Source organism: Sinocyclocheilus grahami, unplaced genomic scaffold (assembly GCF_001515645.1).
Source record: "Sinocyclocheilus grahami isolate Dianchi unplaced genomic scaffold, SAMN03320097.WGS_v1.1 scaffold27.1, whole genome shotgun sequence".
In the NCBI taxonomy this organism is placed as follows: Eukaryota; Metazoa; Chordata; class Actinopteri; order Cypriniformes; family Cyprinidae; genus Sinocyclocheilus; species Sinocyclocheilus grahami.
Window position 1 is genome coordinate 3,782,730 of NW_015505206.1, and position 14,573 is coordinate 3,797,302.

Sequence of the window (14,573 nt, forward strand, 5' to 3'; positions counted from 1 at the left end):
GTTTCAGCTTGAGGTCACGAACAGATGGCCGGACATTCTCCTTCAGGGTTTTTTGGTAAACAGCAGAATTCATGGTTCCATTTATCACAGCAAGTCTTCCAGGTCCTGAAGCAGCAAAACAGCCCCAGACCATCACACTACCACCACCATATTTTACTGTTGGTATGATGTTCTTTTTCTGAAATGCAGTGTTATTTTTATGCCAGACGTAATTGGGACCCACACCTTCCAAAAAGTTCAACTTTTGTCTCGTCAGTCCACAGAGTGTTTTCCCAAAAGTCTTGGGGATCATCAAGATGTTTTCTGGCAAAACTGAGATGAGCCTTTATGTTCTTTTTGCTCAGCAGCGGATTTTGTCTTGGAACTCTGCCATGCAGACCATTTTTGCCCAGTCTCTTTCTTATGGTGGAGTCATGAACACTGACCTTAACTGAGGCAAGTGAGGCCTGCAGTTCTTTGGATGTTGTTGTGGGGTCTTTTGTGACCTCTTGGATGAGTCGTCGCTGTGCTCTTGGGGTAATTTTGGTCGGCCGACTACTCCTGGGAAGGTTCTCCACTGTTCCATGTTTTTGTCATTAGTGAATAATGGCTCTCACTGTGGTTCGCTGGAGTCCCAAAGCTTTAGAAATGGCTTTATAACCTTTTCCAGACTGATAGATCTCAATTACTTTCTTTCTCATTTGTTTCTGAATTTCTTTGGATCTCAGCATGATGTCTAGCTTTTGATGAACATTTGGTCTACTTCACTTTGTCAGGCAGGTCCTATTTAAGAGATTTCTTGATTGCGAACAGGTGTGGCAGTAATCAGGCCTGGGTGTGGCTAGAGAAATTTAACTCAGGTGTGATAAACCACAGTTTTAACAGGGGGGCAAACACTTCTTCACACAGGGTCATGTAGTTGTGGGTTTTGTTTTCCCCTAATAATAAAAACCTTCATTTAAAAACTGCATGTTGTGTTTACTTGTTATCTTTGACTAATATTAAATTTTTTTTGATGATCTGAAACATTAAAGTGTGACAAACATGCAAAAAAAATAAGAAATCAGGAAGGGGGCCAACACTTTTTCACACCACTGTATATGTATATATGTATGTTTTTTTCCACTCTGTTTAAGTTAACTCATTGGGTTTTACAGTGAAACAAGTAAAACAAATCTAAATACAGTATATTAAGCATTCTCATTATCTCATGAAGTCTCACTCTTTAATGGTATTTTAAGTGGGGGGGGAGTGTTAAATTAGTTAAGAATGGGGTTTTCTCAGTATTCTCTCTGACCAAATTAAATGAGATTGTTTTTGTTAGTAAATGTTTTAGAAAATAAGTTTAAAAGTTCATTGTCCCATCAAATTCTTATAAAAAAAAAAAAAAGAGAAATCAATTTTCTTTTGGGGCCACATGTGTGCTGTTGAGGCCTGCAGTCACGTCACTAGATATGAGTTTCCTAATTAAAACATCAAATATCTGATTGCGTTCGAGCTGATATGAAACTAGTTTAGTTGGTCAGCCAGAGCGACTAGTCTTCTCCACATCTCTGGTTGAGTGTGAGCGGATAGATTGGCTTCTGTGAGTAGCTTTCTGTCACCCGGGTTCAGCCTCAGTAGCATTTAGCCTCTTCAGATGGAAGTGAATTCATCATGCTATCATGTTCCCAGTGATGGAGCGGTTATTGGATGCAAGTGCTCTAAATGTGACGGACGGACTTCCTGTCTGGCTCTCTGCTCCTGCCCTCTCTGGTGTTCTCACATAGTCTTAATGAGATGCTTCAGCTGTCTGCTGTAAGTGCGTGTGCAGTTTCAGCACCAGGACTGTACGCTGGACATTAAGTTGTGACCCTACATGAGAGCAAATCTGTTCCTGAACAAAGCTGAAGCTGTTAATTTAGTAACGTAATTATACTTGACAAATTTTTCTGTAAATGCCTGAAAGTGTACAGTAGTTGATGAAGTGCTCTGAAGTGTTATGCTGCAATCCAGTGTAACTTTAACTGTGAGTTTGGATCCTATTTTGCACATTCATAATTTATAGTAGGAGAGAATACATTTAGTGGAGCTCAAATTGTTGTCTGTTGAAGGTGTCTGGATGTAGTGTTATAGTATTGTGTATATATATACTATTATAGTTTTCTTGATATTTGGAATTGGGGTTTATTTTTACATTTTAGTTCGTTTCGGTAATTTTGTTGTTTGTCATTTTTAATATTTGTTTTATTATTTTTTAAATATTTTATTCTATAATTTATGTATAAGTTTTAGTTTATTTACTTGGCAACTAGCTGAAATAAAATAAGGTATAAGTTCATAATTAGATTTCTATTTTCACTGTTCATTTTCATTTGAGTTAATTTCTGTAATTTTGTTGTATTTGTCTTTTTTTTTTCAATGTTCATTTTATTATTTATTAGTTTCATTTTATTTAGTTTGTTACTTTAGTACTTCAAAGTTAATGTAAAAGAACACAAATAAAATAAGTTAAAGGGTTATGCAACATTTTTATTTTTCCAGTAACTGGTTTTTTTTTTTTTTTCATGTGGTTTTAGTTAATTATAATAACTCTGCCTGTATGGTATACTAATCCTGCCAGATTTTTTAATTTTGCATTTGTGTATTTTTTATTTCAACTAATATTACCCACAACCCCCTAGTATGTCATATGAAGACACTTTCAGTATTTAGCAGTATGTCTCATTTCTAAATATGCAGTAAGGCAGTACACCAGTATTATATAGTTTCCCATTATCAGCTACGTGTGTACATGTTTGACATGGATTTAGTCTTAATGTGTTTTAGTGTTTAACAGCGGAGATGATGCTTGATCTGTACTTCAAATTGAAATCCATTCACTGATAACTGCTTATGTTGTTCTTTATGTGAGTAGAACAAATTCTTATGAAAAATTCCCACAAGATCTGGTTACTTGTGTCCTAGTGTCCATGTTACCTCGTGACTCAGCTGTTGTTGTCAGTGTGTGAGTATCGGGGGAAGCCGCTCTGTGTCTCCAGTGTTTGTGAGAGGTGTGTTTGTATGCCTGGCACGGCTCGCGGCCAGAGTTGAGTCTGGTGAACATGAGCGGCAGCAGGTTTCATCAGTGCTCTCCGGTCACGCTTCATGGCGGATCATGTTCACCGTGACCCGCTACACGCCGACCTCATGACCCGCTACAGACGGAGCTGACCGGTAACGAGCAGCTGGCGCTCAACGTGTCCACACACACCTATGCAACCAGCTCAGCTCTCTATTCTATTCTATTCTATTCTATTCTATTCTGTTGGATAGAACAAAGAAAATATAAGTGCAAAGCTCTCCAAAGTCTCTTCTGCTCACAAAGGCTGCATTTATTTGATCAAAAAACAGTAATATCATGGAAGATTATTTAATGGCTCTCACTGTGGTTCGCTGGAGTCCCAAAGCTTTAGAAATGGCTTTATAACCTTTTCCAGACTGATAGATCTCAATTACTTTCTTTCTCATTTGTTTCTGAATTTCTTTGGATCTCAGCATGATGTCTAGCTTTTGATGAACATTTGGTCTACTTCACTTTGTCAGGCAGGTCCTATTTAAGAGATTTCTTGATTGCGAACAGGTGTGGCAGTAATCAGGCCTGGGTGTGGCTAGAGAAATTTAACTCAGGTGTGATAAACCACAGTTTTAACAGGGGGGCAAACACTTCTTCACACAGGGTCATGTAGTTGTGGGTTTTGTTTTCCCCTAATAATAAAAACCTTCATTTAAAAACTGCATGTTGTGTTTACTTGTTATCTTTGACTAATATTAAATTTTTTTTGATGATCTGAAACATTAAAGTGTGACAAACATGCAAAAAAAATAAGAAATCAGGAAGGGGGCCAACACTTTTTCACACCACTGTATATGTATATATGTATGTTTTTTTCCACTCTGTTTAAGTTAACTCATTGGGTTTTACAGTGAAACAAGTAAAACAAATCTAAATACAGTATATTAAGCATTCTCATTATCTCATGAAGTCTCACTCTTTAATGGTATTTTAAGTGGGGGGGGAGTGTTAAATTAGTTAAGAATGGGGTTTTCTCAGTATTCTCTCTGACCAAATTAAATTAGATTGTTTTTGTTAGTAAATGTTTTAGAAAATAAGTTTAAAAGTTCATTGTCCCATCAAATTCTTATAAAAAAAAAAAAAAGAGAAATCAATTTTCTTTTGGGGCCACATGTGTGCTGTTGAGGCCTGCAGTCACGTCACTAGATATGAGTTTCCTAATTAAAACATCAAATATCTGATTGCGTTCGAGCTGATATGAAACTAGTTTAGTTGGTCAGCCAGAGCGACTAGTCTTCTCCACATCTCTGGTTGAGTGTGAGCGGATAGATTGGCTTCTGTGAGTAGCTTTCTGTCACCCGGGTTCAGCCTCAGTAGCATTTAGCCTCTTCAGATGGAAGTGAATTCATCATGCTATCATGTTCCCAGTGATGGAGCGGTTATTGGATGCAAGTGCTCTAAATGTGACGGACGGACTTCCTGTCTGGCTCTCTGCTCCTGCCCTCTCTGGTGTTCTCACATAGTCTTAATGAGATGCTTCAGCTGTCTGCTGTAAGTGCGTGTGCAGTTTCAGCACCAGGACTGTACGCTGGACATTAAGTTGTGACCCTACATGAGAGCAAATCTGTTCCTGAACAAAGCTGAAGCTGTTAATTTAGTAACGTAATTATACTTGACAAATTTTTCTGTAAATGCCTGAAAGTGTACAGTAGTTGATGAAGTGCTCTGAAGTGTTATGCTGCAATCCAGTGTAACTTTAACTGTGAGTTTGGATCCTATTTTGCACATTCATAATTTATAGTAGGAGAGAATACATTTAGTGGAGCTCAAATTGTTGTCTGTTGAAGGTGTCTGGATGTAGTGTTATAGTATTGTGTATATATATACTATTATAGTTTTCTTGATATTTGGAATTGGGGTTTATTTTTACATTTTAGTTCGTTTCGGTAATTTTGTTGTTTGTCATTTTTAATATTTGTTTTATTATTTTTTAAATATTTTATTCTATAATTTATGTATAAGTTTTAGTTTATTTACTTGGCAACTAGCTGAAATAAAATAAGGTATAAGTTCATAATTAGATTTCTATTTTCACTGTTCATTTTCATTTGAGTTAATTTCTGTAATTTTGTTGTATTTGTCTTTTTTTTTTCAATGTTCATTTTATTATTTATTAGTTTCATTTTATTTAGTTTGTTACTTTAGTACTTCAAAGTTAATGTAAAAGAACACAAATAAAATAAGTTAAAGGGTTATGCAACATTTTTATTTTTCCAGTAACTGGTTTTTTTTTTTTTTTCATGTGGTTTTAGTTAATTATAATAACTCTGCCTGTATGGTATACTAATCCTGCCAGATTTTTTAATTTTGCATTTGTGTATTTTTTATTTCAACTAATATTACCCACAACCCCCTAGTATGTCATATGAAGACACTTTCAGTATTTAGCAGTATGTCTCATTTCTAAATATGCAGTAAGGCAGTACACCAGTATTATATAGTTTCCCATTATCAGCTACGTGTGTACATGTTTGACATGGATTTAGTCTTAATGTGTTTTAGTGTTTAACAGCGGAGATGATGCTTGATCTGTACTTCAAATTGAAATCCATTCACTGATAACTGCTTATGTTGTTCTTTATGTGAGTAGAACAAATTCTTATGAAAAATTCCCACAAGATCTGGTTACTTGTGTCCTAGTGTCCATGTTACCTCGTGACTCAGCTGTTGTTGTCAGTGTGTGAGTATCGGGGGAAGCCGCTCTGTGTCTCCAGTGTTTGTGAGAGGTGTGTTTGTATGCCTGGCACGGCTCGCGGCCAGAGTTGAGTCTGGTGAACATGAGCGGCAGCAGTTTTCATCAGTGCTCTCCGGTCACGCTTCATGGCGGATCATGTTCACCGTGACCCGCTACACGCCGACCTCATGACCCGCTACAGACGGAGCTGACCGGTAACGAGCAGCTGGCGCTCGACGTGTCCACACACACCTATGCAACCAGCTCAGCTCTCTATTCTATTCTATTCTATTCTGTTGGATAGAACAAAGAAAATATAAGTGCAAAGCTCTCCAAAGTCTCTTCTGCTCACAAAGGCTGCATTTATTTGATCAAAAAACAGTAATATCATGGAATATTATTAGAATTTCAAATAACTGTTTTCTATTTGAATATATATATATATTAAAACGTAATTTATTCTAAAACTAAAAGATTTTGATTATTATCAGTGTTGAAAACCGTTGTGCTGCTTCATATTTTTGTGGAAACCATGATTCATTTTTATTTTCAGTTTTTTTTCCCTCTATGAATAGAATAGCATTTATTTGAAGTATAATATTTTTGTAATGTTGTTAATGCCTAAACAGTCACTTTTGATCAATTTAACTATTGCTGAATAGAAGTATTAATTTATTTTTCAATAATAAAAAAAAAAAAAAGGTCACAATTTTCACATTCATTTCACATTGTTCACATTGGCCGTTTTTTTAAATTTTTTTTATTATGTTCGCTTTTAAAAGGTCAGCATTTTTAGCTTAATTGCCTTGGAAGCACAAATGTGACTCTTTCATTGCTGCCGTTAATGAGATCAAGACAGTATGAGAACAACCAGAATCCATTTCAGTAGAGGACACGATATGATTGAACAATTATAGAGCCTTGCAAATTGAACTTCTTAATTGCTAACACAGTTCTTCTAAGTAAGCATTTAGCAGATTCTTTTAATCCTAATTGACTGACTTTAATGAATTAATCGACCCTTTTCCTTAAAAACATGGGGTTGAATCAACAAGAAACATCTTTTACAACATATTCAACTTCTGTACTATAGATTTCACAGTCAGGATACATTTTTATGCATCAATAACTGATTAGATAGGGAAAATACCAGAGAAACAGTGGAAGCACCCATTGGCTGAGATTCAAGTGGCCTTGATGACATCACCTGAAGAGGAAAGTCATTTCAGAGGTGAAGAATAGTCAATTCTGATTTCATCGGAATTGCATGCATCAAACTAGCAAATGACTTGCCTCTTCAGATGATGTCATCAAGGCCACTTGAATCTCAACCAATGGGTGCTTCCACTGTTTGTCTGGTATAAAATGGCAGCTTTTCTGAATTCTGGATTTTATTCAAAAAGAAGTTAATGTAAGTTGTCTTTTATCTCTGCTATTATTAAACCTTGCTCAGAACTACATGCATTACCTAACTCTAAACCACGCATTTGTAGAAGGGGGCGGAGCTTGGCCTCTGTAATCTGTCATCTGATGTTGAGGGGTTTTTGAATAAAAACCAGAATGCTTCTGGATTGAAGAAGTGATTAAATATCGTTTGCTGGTTTGATACTTTCAATCAAAACTGACACACTTTGTCACCTCTGAAATTACTTTCCTCTTCAGATTATGTCATCAAGGCCACTTGAATCTCAACCAATGGGTGCTTCCACTGTTTGGTATAAAATTATATAAAACTTTCTGAGTTCTGGTGTTATTCAGAAATAAGTCTCTTTTTTTTTTGCATGTGATTAGATTTTTTTTTCTCGGCTATTATTAAACCTAGTTCAGAACCGCATGAATTACCTCGCTCTAAACCACGCCTTTGTAGAAGGGGGCGGAGCTTGGCCTCCGCAATCTGTCATCTGAAGTCAAGGCATTTTTGAATAATACCCAGAATGCAAAGCAGAGGGTTGGTGTCTCGGTAAAACACCTCGACGCCCACCGCGATGGGCAATTACTCTCTCGATGTGGGCACGACTCAAAACTCCTGAACCTTTTCGTTCTCCAATCACGACTGATGGATTGAGCCGCCAGCCGCCAGCATCTGGCTGTTAGCACCGCGCTCCGAACGCCGCGCTGATTAATGGCCGCTGCCCGCAGTCAACAGAGGCGGAAATTAAGCGTTTGAGTTTAAGCGTTACATTTGTCTGAAGAGCGTGAGGGGTTGAGAGGCATTTGTCAAAATCCACCGCGGTTAAAGTTGAAAGTCCTGCACCTGTAAACACCCGGTAAACATCCGTGTATGAACTTCACTCATAGCGATGAAGAATCACACACAAAATCTCTTTAATTTCTCCTTTGTTTCTTCTTGACCGCAACGATGAGAGCGATTTGAGCGCTTTGCAGGAGCCTCATGCATTTCAGCTGTTTCTCATGAGACTCCAGCTTTCTCACATGTGTCTCTAGCGGATCTCAAACTGGGCTCAGATTAGCAAAGACAAAATCTGCAATCAAAAAATGTGATTAATTAGTTATTGAAGGTATTCATACTGTACAAAAAGTATGAATCCAACACATTAGAGACTGAAACATACTATAAATATATTTATATTTATACAGATTGTTGTGTTTCTAAAGGTGTGCATATGTGATTACTTCATATTATGCAATTTGGCTTGTATGCAAATGTACCAATCATATGGAAATGTTATGTACGAATACTAATGAGCTCAGAATCTAATAATAGCTCAAATACTGCTATTCGCATTTATTTTACTGTATGACACCTACTGACTCTCTTTTTTTTTGTCTCTAGAATAAGCATCCGAGATAAATTTATAGTTAAATGAGTCCTGCATTGAGTCTCATGAGGTCTGAAAGAGCCAGACAATCCTTCTCGGGGTAACTTTACTGGATTAGCTCTGGGGCTCTGAATGTGAAACGTGAGTTGCTGGGATCGGCTTTTCCCCGGGACTCGCAGGGGGAAACATATACCCTGATATCACCACAGCGTCAATCCTCAGGAGCGGCTCGGGTAGTCCGGTCTGGGGTTGAACGCTCGCGCGTGTCCCGTTCAGCCTGTCTGACCTTGAGCGACTCGCATCAGATCTCTGAGCCAGTGTGTTTCTTGGGTATTGGGGTTTCCGTTTGCAGCAGTAAGGGCCATGGTGGATCCGTGCCCGGGCCTTTGAACAGACTAATGGTTACAAGCGCTGGCGCGGCTCCACTCACCGTCCCGCAGGCCCTTCATGGATCAGTCGATAACACGCAATTTAGAAAATCAGCCAAGTTTGCAGAAAGAAAGAGCTAATATCGGAAATAAAGACGGATATATAATCTGAGGCTGGGGGAGTTTTTCATGCGCGGCGGAGAGTTATTTGTTCTCCGGAAGGAGCGAGTGCTGGGCAAAACGCTCGCACGTCTGAAGCGTCGACAGCGCCGCTGACCCAAGCTCTCTCTCACTCTGGTGTCGATGGAAATCTAATTGCCTGAAAAGCGATCAATGGAAAGTAAATTGGTTTCTGTGTGAAACTGAACATGTAATAAGCTCTGAGCTGCTTTAATATGTGCTGCTTTTGCATCTTGAAACGCACTCGTTTCTTTGTAATGGATTCCTGTATGTAATCGTTCTCCGTCACTCTCTGATTCTCTCTCAAGCTCCATTACTCCCTCAAAGAGGGCCGTGTGTTTTTCCTGCTGGCAGGGTTGCCAGGTTTTCACAACAAAACCCGCCCAATTGCTACTCAAAACTAGCCCAATCGTGTTTCGAGGGGGTCCCCCAATAAAAATTGCATTCCGGGGGATAAAATACAAGTTTTTTGGTGGGGTTCCCCTGGTAAAATTTGCATTTTAGGGGCTAAATATCATGTTATTGGGGTCGCTTCAACCCGCGGACATGAAAAACCACCTGCGGCAAGAGTGTTAAAGTAGCCCAATTCCACGGGAAAACCGCAGACTTGGCAACGCCGCTTGCAGGTGTTTGTGGCGTCCTGGTCAGTATTTTAAGCTTTAAGATACGAGAGGTTGTGTCAGTAGTCACAGATAATTAGTTACTTTATATTAAATTATAGAGATTATATGCAACACATTTGAAAAAACATTTAATGCAAAGCCTTGAATAAGTAAAATGTTCATTTCTATATATAAAAACCAATAAGACGTTTAAATAATAAGATATATCCAAAATAATTTAAATACAAATACAACAAATAATCAACTTTAAACAAAAATTGTTGGCTCTTAAGCCCATTTTATATAAACTGAGCGCTGACCACATAAAAATGTTCTATATTATAATCACAAACATTTCCAGCTTGAATAAAAAAAGAGAGATGTGCACAGATTCAACGTTTTAGCTGAAAAAAAAAGTACATTAGTTCCTCATATTACAGATAAGCTTGTTTGGTTTTCAAATGTTTTCATATAGAGAAATACACATTTCACTTGTTCACCCAAAAATGAATCATTTTTGTTCATCTTCGGAACACAAATGAAGATATTTTTGATGAATTCTGAGAGCTCTCTTACCCTCCATAGACAGCAATGTAATTACCATGATCAAGGTCCAGAAACGTAAAATAATCCATGTGACATCAGTGGTTCAACCGTAATTTTACGAAGCTACAAGAATAATTTTTGTACGCAAAGAAAACAAAAATAACGACTTTATTCAACAATCCGTTTTCTCCGCATCACCCTAGCGCCATTTTGGAGAATATCCACTGAACATAAACCGCATATGTTGTTCTGTGTCAGCCGCACAACACGCGGATACGTTTTCTACGTTGTGTACGCTTTGATTTGAACTAAAACAACGTATCTGTGTGTTGTGCGCCTGACATAGAACAACATATGCTGTTTATGTTCAGTGGATATTCTCCAAAATGGCGCTAGGGTGACGCGGAGAAGACGAATTGTTGAATGAAGTCGTTATTTTTGTTTTCTTTGCGTACAAAAATTGCGGTTGAACCACTGATGTCACATGGATTATTTTACGTTTCTGAACCTTGGTCATGGTAATTACATTGCTGTATGGGAGTGTCAGAGAGCTCTCAGAATTAATCAAAAATATCTTAATTTGTGTTCCGAAGATGAACGGAGGTCTTACGTGTTTAGAACAACATGAGTGTGAGTAATTAATGACAGATTTTTCATTTTTGGGTGAACTAACCCTTTCAGTTTGCTTTGCAAATGTTCATTTTGAACTTAATATTAATAAATACTGTATTTCACATTAAATGCTCATTCTCTGTGCCTTTAAGTGCTATTTGTAACATGAACTCATTTAATAGCATACAGTCAAATGGGAAACACTTTACTATACATTTATTAATATTTTTTCAAAATGAAAGTTGTATTTTGTATAGTAGTATTTTTTTTTTTCAAAATTAAAGTTGTATAACTATAGTTTGTACAGTATGAACTAACAAGCTGTTGTGTTTGTACTATCCATTAACATCATAATTAAAAAAAAATATTGCTCATTATCATATCATATGCACATACGAATCGAAAAATTACTTTCTCAATGTGTAAATTGTGGCTCAATTAGACATATCTCCTCGTGGCTGGTGCCCATCTCTTTGTGTCGTCAGCATGAGATCAGTTTATGTTTTTTTTTCAAAATTAAAGTTGTATAACTATAGTTTGTACAGTATGAACTAACAAGCTGTTGTGTTTGTACTATCCATTAACATCATAATTAAAAAAAAATATTGCTCATTTATCATATCATATGCACATACGAATCGAAAAATTACTTTCTCAATGTGTAAATTGTGGCTCAATTAGACATATCTCCTCGTGGCTGGTGCCCATCTCTTTGTGTCGTCAGCATGAGATCAGTTTATGAGATTGAACGGAGTAATTATCGGCTGATAATGATCGGTACCCAATAATGTGTCATTTTTAACTATTGAAAAGCAAAGGGAACATTTTTATATTGACTTTACAAAGCCTTGTTTGAAAGTTATTAAAAAAAAATGTTTTTGTTTATGGTTGAGATTGACCGATAATCGGTTTTACTGTTTTTCACAATATTTAAGCATTTTTCCATAATCGGATATCAGTTTTGTAATATAAGATCCACACTATCTTGTGGGCATTTTTAGAATAGTGTGCAAGACCGCCATAACTTTATTTAACATAACTGCATTTAATGCACAAATGAGGTGTTACATAAATGCTTGATATGCAGTTTAAGCTTGATGCTGTGAAATAGAAACTCACAGAGTCACATAATCTGTCAAGTCATGTCAAGTTATAACTCAGTCTTGAATTAGTGCATGTTAGAAATAAAACAAGTAATATATAAAAAGATGCAGTGTTTTCTTTGTTGTAATATGAAGATGAAATGTAACATGAAAGAATACTAACTTTAAACACCCTTTTGTTTTTAAGATGACAGAAATTGCAGATGAAAGAGAAATTACAGTACTGACACAAATGTTCTGAATAAAACGGTAGGTGTGTTTTGTCGAGCGAGAGCCTCGTAACATCAGCGTTTGGCATCTGTCTGTCTGCGTCAGCATCATTGTTGTAGAGTAACGCTTGGCTTGCACAATCTGTGATACCATTAAACACAACATGGCAGCCGGAGCGTCGACAGATTGTTCCCATCTCATTACAGAAAGTTTCCTCCTGCAGGATGGAAAAGATTCCTGAGATAAGAAGGGGTCATTTTAAGGCGGCTGAGGTCAAAGTGTTTATTTATTCTAGCTTTCTATATGAAACTTTCACTAAGCTTGATTATTATTTGATCAATTATTACGATTATGGCACGCACCAGTGTTGGGGAACCTACTGTACTTTCATGCATTTTGCCAAGATTAAAACTACCAGTAATTAAACTACAGTTTGAGTTGTTAGCTACAATACAAGCTCCTAACAAAAAGTACTTATTTGCATTTAAAGGAGTAGTTCACCCAAAAATAAACATTTGCTGAAAATGTCCTCACCCTCAGGTCATCCAAGATGTAGATTTTAGACTTTTTTTTTTTTTTTTACTTCAAACCATTGCTTCCAGCTAAAATATGAGTCCATAACCCATAATAACGCTTCTTCCAGTGGAAAACGTCCACCTCCTGTTGTCTCTCACATCAAAATATAACACATTGGTGCTTGATCTGTGCATATTTCTCTCCTGATTCAGATGAGACAACCGTTTTTATTGGAGAAAGCAATATTATGGAGAGAGCAATCATATTTTAGCCTGATGTTAACTGATGTGATGGTTTTTATCAGTTTGGACTCTCATTCTGACGGCACCCATTCACTAAAGTAGTAGCAATGGAGTATAAAACCAATGCCAAACATAATTATTAATTTTTAACTTTTGTCACTTGTCTTCACTAATTTTTTGTCAATTTGTTACCGGTAAAAATAAATTTGGAAAAGGTAATAATGTTACTGAAAAAACATGTAACATTTTTCATGACTCTGTTAAATTATTAAAAAAATGTTAGTTATTGATCTTAACATACACTACTTGTTCAAACGTTTGGAGGCGGTATGATTTATTTATTTATTTCCAAACCAATGGTGCATTTATTTAAAAATACAGTAAACGTAGTAATATTGTGAAATATTATTGCAATTTAAAATAACTTTTCAATTTAAAATTTCTGTTTTTGAATATATTATGAAACATAATTTATTGCTGTGATCAAAGCTGAATTTTCAGCATCATTACTCCAGTCTTCATTGTCACATGATCCTTCAGAAATCATCCTAATATGCTGATTTGCTGCTCAAGAAACATGTCTTATGATCGTCAGTGTTGAAAACAGTTGTGCTGCTTCATATTTATCACTTTGATGAATTGAAAGTTCAAGTGAACAGCATTTATTTGAAATCTTTTGTAACATTATAAATGTCTTTACTGTCACTTCTGATCAATTTAAAGAATCCTTGTTAAATAAAAATATTAATTTCTTTCAAAATCTTACATATTCGTGTCCACACAGGGATTATTACTCTGACCGCAGGTCTTCAGGGAAACCGCTTGTTTTTTTTGCACATGCTGTGCTTGATTTTGAAACCATCACTCATTTTCTGACTCTGGAGTGACGTCACGTATGCGAGTGAGTGAGCTAACAGGAGGAGTGCTCTTCCTGAGGGACGAGGTTTGTCAGTGATCAACAGGTGATTGCCTGTGTCAGCTGGTATAAATAACCTCAGCTCCGCTGAGAGCAGGGAAATAGACGAGACTCAGGGATGCCAAACACTGGTTACCGTGACCTCAGCAGCACTGACGGAAAGCAAACTCACGCTTACAGTGGCGTCAGAGTTTCAGCGGTTGTGTGTGTTTTGTGTTTTGGTGTTCCTCTTCTCATCGCACATTCACACTCAGCTACTTTCCACCTCATGCAGAAACCGTGCAGTCAGCTGTTCCTGAAGGGGAGGTTTAGTGTGTTTGGGCTCTTCAGAGAGGAACAGTCAGGAGATTACGTGTGTGTCGCTTTCATGTGTGTTTAGTTAATAATGTAGCAAATGCACAAATGTGTAAAGATGTCAGAAGTACCTGTATTTCAGTGCAAAGTGCTAGTTTTTATACAGTATCAGCACTCAGGGTCTCTTCAGCAAGTTCATGTTTTTGAATCACTACACAATTGTGTATTTGCTCCATTATTTCCCCCCCAAAAAACTTATGAAAATAATTCTTAAGTTTGTAGGTCTGTCTTAAGTGAAGTACTTGCAGCAGTTTTCTTTTCTTTTTTCTCTTCTCTTCTCTTCTCTTCTCTTCTCTTCTCTTCTCTTCTCTTCTCTTCTAATTATTGTTTACTTAATCTTGATCTTTGTTTTTGGTATTTTGGTTATAATAATTCATATACTGTGTGTGTGTGTGTG